This window comes from Lissotriton vulgaris, unplaced genomic scaffold (assembly GCF_964263255.1).
Source record: "Lissotriton vulgaris unplaced genomic scaffold, aLisVul1.2 SCAFFOLD_1548, whole genome shotgun sequence".
Lineage (NCBI taxonomy): Eukaryota > Metazoa > Chordata > Amphibia > Caudata > Salamandridae > Lissotriton > Lissotriton vulgaris.
Genome location: NW_028251404.1, coordinates 296,700 through 304,884, shown reverse-complemented (window position 1 = coordinate 304,884; position 8,185 = coordinate 296,700). Strand labels below are relative to the sequence as shown.

The 8,185-nt window shown below is 47.5% G+C and overlaps 1 long non-coding RNA gene across 1 annotated transcript in view; it reads right to left on the bottom strand.

Annotated features, from left to right (window-relative positions):
- Positions 1-535: 535 nt before the first annotated feature.
- Positions 536-8,185, bottom strand: part of LOC147662910 (uncharacterized) — a 69,118-nt gene continuing 61,468 nt past the window's right edge. The window contains exon 4 of the long non-coding RNA XR_015305471.1: positions 536-568. This is a non-coding gene — a long non-coding RNA (uncharacterized LOC147662910). The remainder of the gene's footprint in view (positions 569-8,185) is intronic.

Genomic DNA, 8,185 nt, shown 5'->3' with positions numbered 1-8,185 from the left:
TACACTATGACCGCTTCACTACATCTCACAGAGACACTCAGATATGGGCTTTTAGTAACAATGCCCATCCCAGCAGATCTCTCCAATTTTCCCTTCCTTCAGCCAGGCCAGCTCAGGATCTCAACTATACACACAATTTCAAACCGGACAATCCTGTTCAGTAACCAGCAAATAATCACCCGAAATAGTATAATGTGACCACTAGAGCTGCTCGAAATTGTCAGTATCCTGAAAACCATAAACTCGGCGTCTGTCTCACAACTCATCATCCATCACACTGCTACCCGTTGCGCCCCAGAACATGATAACCACACCTCGGTGGTCCTCACTCATGACATGGAAACACTACCCACATAGGATAACATCCTTAAAAACACACACCCTACATGCTGTAGCATGCTAATCACACAGGTAAGCTGTTAAGGGCCCCACATAGGGTTAGTAAGCACAATATAAATTCTGCAATACAATAACATTGATTTGATTCCAAACTCCAGGGCCGCATGCAGCTGCTCTTGCGCTTGTTCGCACTCACCCCTTTCATTTTGGCGGTTTTCATTTTCTGCATCTAGAAAGGAAATGGACAGAAGGGTTGTCAGCACTGAGCCCTCACCAAAAACATATTTACTACATGCACGTTTTTTAAATAAAGATGTTTACTGCAGTTTGTATAAATGACATATTACAACAGACAGTGACTGCAATAACCTAGGAATCAAGTGGAACACATAGACCCATTAGGTCAACATGACAGGTGCGAGGGATAAAAGCAGCAAGCATGAATATTTATTGTCTGCCCCTTCAATTAACACAGGCAAGAACCCGCACACTTGTATTTTAATTTTGCCCTGCAATTAGAAATGTTCCAGCTATAACATACATATTTTGCCATGTTTTTGCAGGCATCGTCAGTTCCTGTAGATTGGCATTTCCAAAAACGTATATTTGTAATGTTCCCAAATGCACTTGCTCCGTCTTGGGTGGCAGGAGGCTTTCCGGATCTCTGCTTATTCAGCTGAGGCCAAACTAGACCCAAGTGCAAGGCCTTGGCATACTGGATTGTGTCTCTGGCATGATATAATGTGGTGTAACCTTGAGAGAGTATGAGTTGGGCCAGCCCAAGACGTATGAAAGTGTCCTGAAGACCTCCCACCAGGAAACCTGTCACTCTATGCAGTCTCACGTGGGCTGGAAAGAACTCACTGCTGCGGGACATCACAGGCATGCCAATGAAGCGTCTACCAATTCTGTGAAGCCTTGGCCAAGTTTAGTAAATCTATGCAGAAACTTAAACTGAATTAGGCTCTGTCTGGAAAAAATGGACACTTCTCAGGGGGGCATAGGAGCATTTTACCAGTCTTTGTCTATGAAGCTCCCTAAACCCCCTCCAAGAAATGGAATATACATAAACAAGAGACCTTCTTGACCCCCATTAATAGCTTACCTCTCAATGTCATAACCTAGCAATGGAACTTACCATTTTCAGGTAGCGGGAGATGTGTGTCTAAGCTGAAGACAGCAAAAGATTTGGGACATGTACAGCTTACAGTCCTGCATTATTCAAATGATCACAAGTAAACTGGGAGGTCCCATATTTTAACAGGGAAGCAGTAACAAGATCCCACTCCACCAAACCATGCAAGGAGAAGAACTGCTTCCTTCAGGCTCCAACCAGACTGTGGTCTCTCATAAGCTTTCCGCCCATTGAACTGTCCGGAGTGTGCCCATCCACACTGTAAGAAAACACCTGGTGGTCAAGGACAGCACCAATAAAAAGTCCAGATACAGGAACTACAAGGTGATCTGTCTTCCATTTTTGTCTGAAAAACTAGATCTTGCTGCAGTCAAATAACTGGCCATTATTGACTAATAGAATGGAGGCCTCATAATAACAGGCAATGCCAAATATGCAGAGACCCCCTTCATAGGGGGATTGGCAGCTCATTTCTAATGAGATTTGCAGCATGCTAATCTCCCTCGGGAATGAGTGGACCTGGGCTGTAAGTTGCTTGAAAACCGAGAAGACGAGGAAGTGAGTAAAGTTTTGAAGTGTACAAAGCAGCTATTGGAGGACTACCATGTTGGCGAAAAGCACCAACCCATAAGAAACAACAGGCGAAGGGACCAGTAATTTAGGTATCCTGATGAAGTCGAAGAGTGCATGATGTTTCTGGCCCAATAGTTGCCAGCTGAGATCAAGGTCTCAACATATTTCCTCTGGATGATCCAACACCAGAAAAATTGACGGTTTGGACCAGTTCACTTGCTGTCCGAGCCAATCGAGCAGCTCCTTTGCAATTGGACCCATTGATTTCGGTGTTTGATATGTAGATGAGCAGATTTCTTTGAATTGAGAAACTTGGTTCTAGTCTCTACCGCCCAATGGACGATTTGGAGTTCGCAACAGGATGTGTGGCTCATACCAGGATGACATTCCCCTCCTGACTTGTCAGAACAATCAACAGGACTGTAAAAACTACTGTTAGATTCTAAGTCATGGCTCAAGCTTGGTTATTGCGAATGCCGCAGTCAAGGTCGCACCTGGTAACTCCAGAGCAGTGCGAGGAAGACTGTAATCAGATTGGTGGAAAGGTCAGATTGTTTTGACCAAAACATACTATCCATACAGGGCAGGTCAGAAGACAAAGGGTTGAAAGGCAGATAGCGCACCAGCACCAGGAGGCCTATCACTCAAAGTACTTAGAGGTAGCTGCCGGGGACTACGGTTGTCTGTAGTTTCCATGTTCCCTCTACTGGAGGCCAGGATGAGGCCCCACAGGAACAAGATGCCCCTGTGATTGGGCTTAGTTGGGCCCTGCCCTACACTAGCCTACACACACCACCAAAGCATTGAACTAGCCCCCTCCATTGCCAAACAGGGTTCACCAGGTGGGTTGTGTACGAGAACAAGCCAGGTTTAGGGAACTTCCAGGACTGGTACTTGCCTCCCAGGCCAAGTAACACACCAGGCCTATGTGTGAGGACTGGGCAGTATCCCTTGGCTAAACTCCATCTGTCCTAGAGGGCAACTGCTACTTTGGTCTGCCGCCTTCACTTGCCTCTGTCCTCTTCGGTGTCCCCAAGCCAGTAGATCAATGGGTGCATTGTCCCAGGCCTCTCATCTCAGTCCCTCTGTGCCTGGGACCAGGCCTGAAAAGGCTTGCAAATGGCTGTACCACGGTCCAGTACGCTCCATCCTATGCATTTTGCTCACATGCACAGTCTCTGGGGTCCACCATAGTGTTTCCCAAACTGTGGGTAGTGACCTTGTGGATCGGTAAAGTCCAGCCAATAAATAAAGATGGTTTCCAATACAGTACAATAACGTGTCACATTTGCTGTGCCTCAAAGATAGAGGGCAAATGTCAGGCCATGTCTTCTATTTAAGAGACTGGTGTTTACAAAATCCTCTCACTTTGAATTCAGTGAAAGAAAAATATGTGTCAATCCTGCAGGGGCAGAGAGAGTGTGAAAGGAAAGCTGGAGGATTTAATCTTTTGTCTAAAACACAACAAAATGTGAATACCTGTAAATGAACTGGCCACATTAAGCAGGTAGAAAAGTAAAATGAAGGACATTGTTTTGTAAATCTGAAGTGTGATGGAAAGAAAATATTTTAGCAGGATCCGAACAAATAAAGACACTTAAGTTGGTGATGCATTAGCAATATATACTGAAACACGATTTTCACATATTATCATGTATGTGCAATATAGTTTTCTCTATAAAACTGTGTGTCTGTGCAAATTAATGGCCATTTCAAGGGAAAATGTGCTGTCTGCAAATAACAATGTGCTATCACACAATGCTTTATTACTTTAAAAAACAAATTGAGCGCTTCAAATACATTAAAGCTAGCTGGGTCGCACAAGTTTGTCTTCCTAAAATGTGGGTCTAAAAAGTTTGGGAAGCATTCACCCACCATATAAAGAGCACGGGTCAACTCCAAAGCACACCTAAGGGGAAGGAGAGCCCCATCCATCTGGGATGCATCCGCAGATCAAGAGCACCTCACCGTCCACTAACCCTGGCCGTCCTGTCCTGGACACGTGCGGTCGCTCCCCTTGCCTCCTCCTGCGAAGACCTGGTATTGTAGCGCCTGACTTGAATTCCGCTCCGCACGCACAGTTTACGGATTTTTCTGCGCTCCGCTCAAGTTGGCAACCGCAAGCAAGAAAAATCCACCTACTGGCGAGATTTTTCGTCATTCACAATCGTCAAAATCAAGTTGGCGAGCACAAGCATGGAAAATCAACTTTACGGCAAGATTTATGAACACGGACGGTCAGATTTCTCATTGCGAGTGGTCACGTATGCTCAAGACCGCTCATGTTGAGGAACTGTCCGTTCAAGTTGAGAAAACAGCCATTCGAGTAAAAATCTACTTGAGCGGCAGAAAAGACGCAGCGCCGGCTTGTGCTGTGCATGGTAACGTTCGTGATGATTGCACAGTGCAGATAAGCATCTGGCTCTGAAAATCACTGCGATCTGCATTTATCTAATGCACTCCGCCGCTTGTGGAGCTCCGCGTAGCACGGCAGAGTTTTTTTTTTGCACTTCGCAGAGTTCCCACGGAACTCCGCCCAGGCTTACCGTCCACCAGCCGCATTACACTGGCCACCCTCCCTAGATTCTCAGTGGGTTTCCAGGCCCGGGGAAGTGGCGAGCAGCGACGACCATAGAGCAGCAGATGCTTTGGATGGTTTTCTCCAGAGATAGGCTTGTGGCCTGTCTAGTTGTTAAGAGATTGAAAGCATTTTGAATGCATGCTTTGACTTAATGAGTGTGCATTTGCCATCTATTGTTGTATTGTATTGTATGTCGATTTATATAGCGCGATTGCTGCCCCACGGGCGTCCAAGCGCTGAGTGTGTAGACAGAACTGGGCGGTGCGGAAGAAGTTAGTACTCGGTGGACCTTGCGAACAGATGGGCCTTCAATTGTTTGCGAAAGGAGAGCAAGTTCGAATTGGACCGGAGTTGTAAAGGAAGTGAGTTCCACAACTTTGAGGCGTTCAGGGAGAACATCCTGCCTCCGGTTCTAGCTCTCCTAACTTTGGGCACCACAGCCAAGAAAGCCTCCGTGGAACAAAGATTTCTGCTTGGGTGATAGCGGGTGACTAGGTTGTCATTAATTGCTGGGCCTGTCTTCCAGAAGGCCCGGTGGGAAATACACAGCGCCTTAAATGCCACTCTCTGCCTCACCGGCAGCCAATGCAAACTTTTTAATCCGGATCTGGCTGACTGAGTGCGTGGGATCTGTAGCAAGGTACGGGCTGCACAGTTCTGTACCACCTGCAGCTTCCGTAAGGTCATCTCAGGGGCTCCCACGTAGAGGTCGTTATTAAAATCTAGCCGGGACTGTATCAGGCCTTGTACTGCCACCTGTTTGGCCTCCATTGGCAGGAGGGGTAGAACTTTCCTCAGTGTTCTGAGTAGGCCGAAACATGTGGCAGATAGCTTAGTGGCCTGAGTGGTAAATGAGAGACTTTTGTCCAGCCATACTCCCAGGCTTTTTACACTTTCCTTGGGGGTAGGAGGGGTGCCCAGGCAGGGAGGGCATAGGGAGATGAATGGCACTGGTGATACTGGGCCCAGGAGCATGAGCTCTGTTTTATCTCCATTGAGTTTTAGAGAGGAGGTTGTCATCCACTCCTTGACATCCTCTAGACATTTCATCAGGCCTTCCGAGGTTTGCCTGTTGCCCTCTTGAGCCAGGGAAACCACTAGCTGGGTATCGTCCGCATATGATATGATCTTAATACCGTGCGGTTCGACGACCCCAGCCAGTGGTTTCATGTATATGTTGAACAACGCAGGGCTCAAGGAAGAGCCCTGCGGAACCCCACAACTCAGTGGTTTGCTGGCTGACACTATTTCCCGGTCAAAGATCTGAAAAGATCTGTTGGTCAGGAAGGAGTCAAGCCACCTCAGTGCATTGCCTGTTACTCCGATGTTACGTAAACGGTTCAGCAAGGTGGCATAGCTGACCGTATTGAAGGCTGCACTTAGGTCAAGGAGGATCACTGCCACTGATCCTCCTTGATCCAGTATCCTGCGTGACTCTTCGGTAACCGCTAACAAAGCGGTTTGAGTTCCGTGCTTAGGTCTGAAGCCTGTCTGGGTCGTGTCCAATAGCAGGTTATTCTCAAGAAATTGAATTAACTGGGTGTTTATATACTTCTCCAGGACCTTACTTACCCAGGGGAGCAGTGAGATTGGGCGGTAACTGGAGTGATCTTCTGGATCAAGATTGTTTTTTTTTAGCAGTGCCCGTACCATGGCTCTCTTCCATACAGTGGGCACTGTGCAGGATGAAATGGAAGAGTTTAATGGATCCAGAATTACGGGCAGGGTGGCTTGGCTTGCCTGCAGCATGATCTCCGTGGGGCTGGGTCACGTGGAGAGCCAGATTTGACTTGGCGGGCCAATTGATTCAGGGTGTCAAGGTCTAATGGGGGGAAATGTTCAAGATTTGGCTGGTCTGGGAGAGTGGGGTGTCTCAAAAGTGTTTGGTCGGCTGCTCCTGGATTTGTGGCTACTATCGGGAAGGAAGAATAGATCTGGGTAACTTTGTTGTGGAAGAATTCCGCTAGCTCATTGCACTGTTCTTGCGTTTTTGCCAAGGGTGGGGCTATGTTCACTTTAGTGCATTTTTTTACCAAGTGAAAGATTTCCTTGGGTTTGGATTTGGCTTCCATGATTTTGTCCGCGAAGTAGGCGGCCTGGGCCGTCCTGATCCCATCTCTGTAGGCCTTGATTGCCTCTCTGTATTGGAGCTTTTTCTCGGGTACACAAACCACACCCACTCATATCTATACGTGATTCTTGGTACACCATACATGCCATCGATAAGGTATCTTGGCGCTTAAACCTAATCAGAAATGCAACAGTCAGATGTCTTAAAAGGGAGAAAGCTCAGATAAAGATTGCTATCTTTGGAAAGAGCAAGTTTTCAGTAACTTTCTGCATTTTAAGGAGGAATCTGGGGAGCTTAAAATGTAAAGAATGCCAGTGCTTGACTGCCGCACAAGAAAATGCTCAGCTTCCAAACTAATTTGCCAAAACTTTGGCAGCCTTATCAGAACTACATTCTCTGATCAGAGTTTACACCGAGGCATGTAGCGCACAAACTTCTGAAGTAAGAATTCATGCGTGGATCTTAAATACCTTGTGGACCAAACAGAGAGATTGACATCTTCTGTCTGACCAGAAGTTAATGCAAAGAGGTTCAGTGGTCGAAATAGAATCAGCTGTCTTCAGATACAGAACCAGTCTCTGTGTCGTGTTTTGAACCAAGTTGGCAGGGTATGCTCAGACGTGAGTCCCTTGCTCACTTTGCCACTTGATTCAAGCAAGCCTGGCTGAAGACAGCTGGAATGCCAGAAACCGGTCCTAGGAAGCTTGTTTCCGGTCCAGGGAAGGCATGGCTTGGCAGTTTGGGCTGGACTGTTCCCATGAGGCACAGGGTCAGACTGATTTGCATATGGCCATGTCTGAAGTGGGGTGGCAGAGTGGGCTAAAGAACGGTGATGGATTAAACCCAGATCTGTTGACTGGGTGTGAGTGTTTGATTGGTTCAGATGCTCCGTCCATCACCACCCCCTTTTGTACCGCTTTGGCCGCCATAAGTTGGCAGGGTATGCTCAGACGTGAGTCACTTGCTCACTTTGCCACTGGATTCAAGCAAGCCTGGCTGAAGACGGCTGGAATGCCAGAAACCGGTCCTAGGAAGCTTGTTTCCGGTCCAGGGAAGGCATGGCTTGGCAGTTCGGGCTGGACTGTTCCCATGAGGCACAGGGTCAGACTGATTTGCATATGGCCATGTCTGAACTGGGGTGGCAGAGTGGGCTAAAGAACGGTGATGGATTAAACCCAGATCTGTTGACTGGGTGTGAGTGTTTGATTGGTTCAGATGCTATGTCCATCACCACCCCCTTTTGTACCGCTTTGGCCGCAATAAATTGGCAGGGTATGCTCAGACGTGAGTCCCTTGCTCACTTTGCCACTGGATTCAAGCAAGCCTTCCTGAAGACAGCTGAATGCCAGAAACCGGTCCTAGGAATCTTGTTTCCGGTCCAGGGAAGGCATGGCTTGGCAGTTCGGGCTGGACTGTTCCCATGAGGCACAGGGTCAGACTGATTTGCATATGGCGATGTCTGAACTGGGGTGGCAGAGTGGGCTAA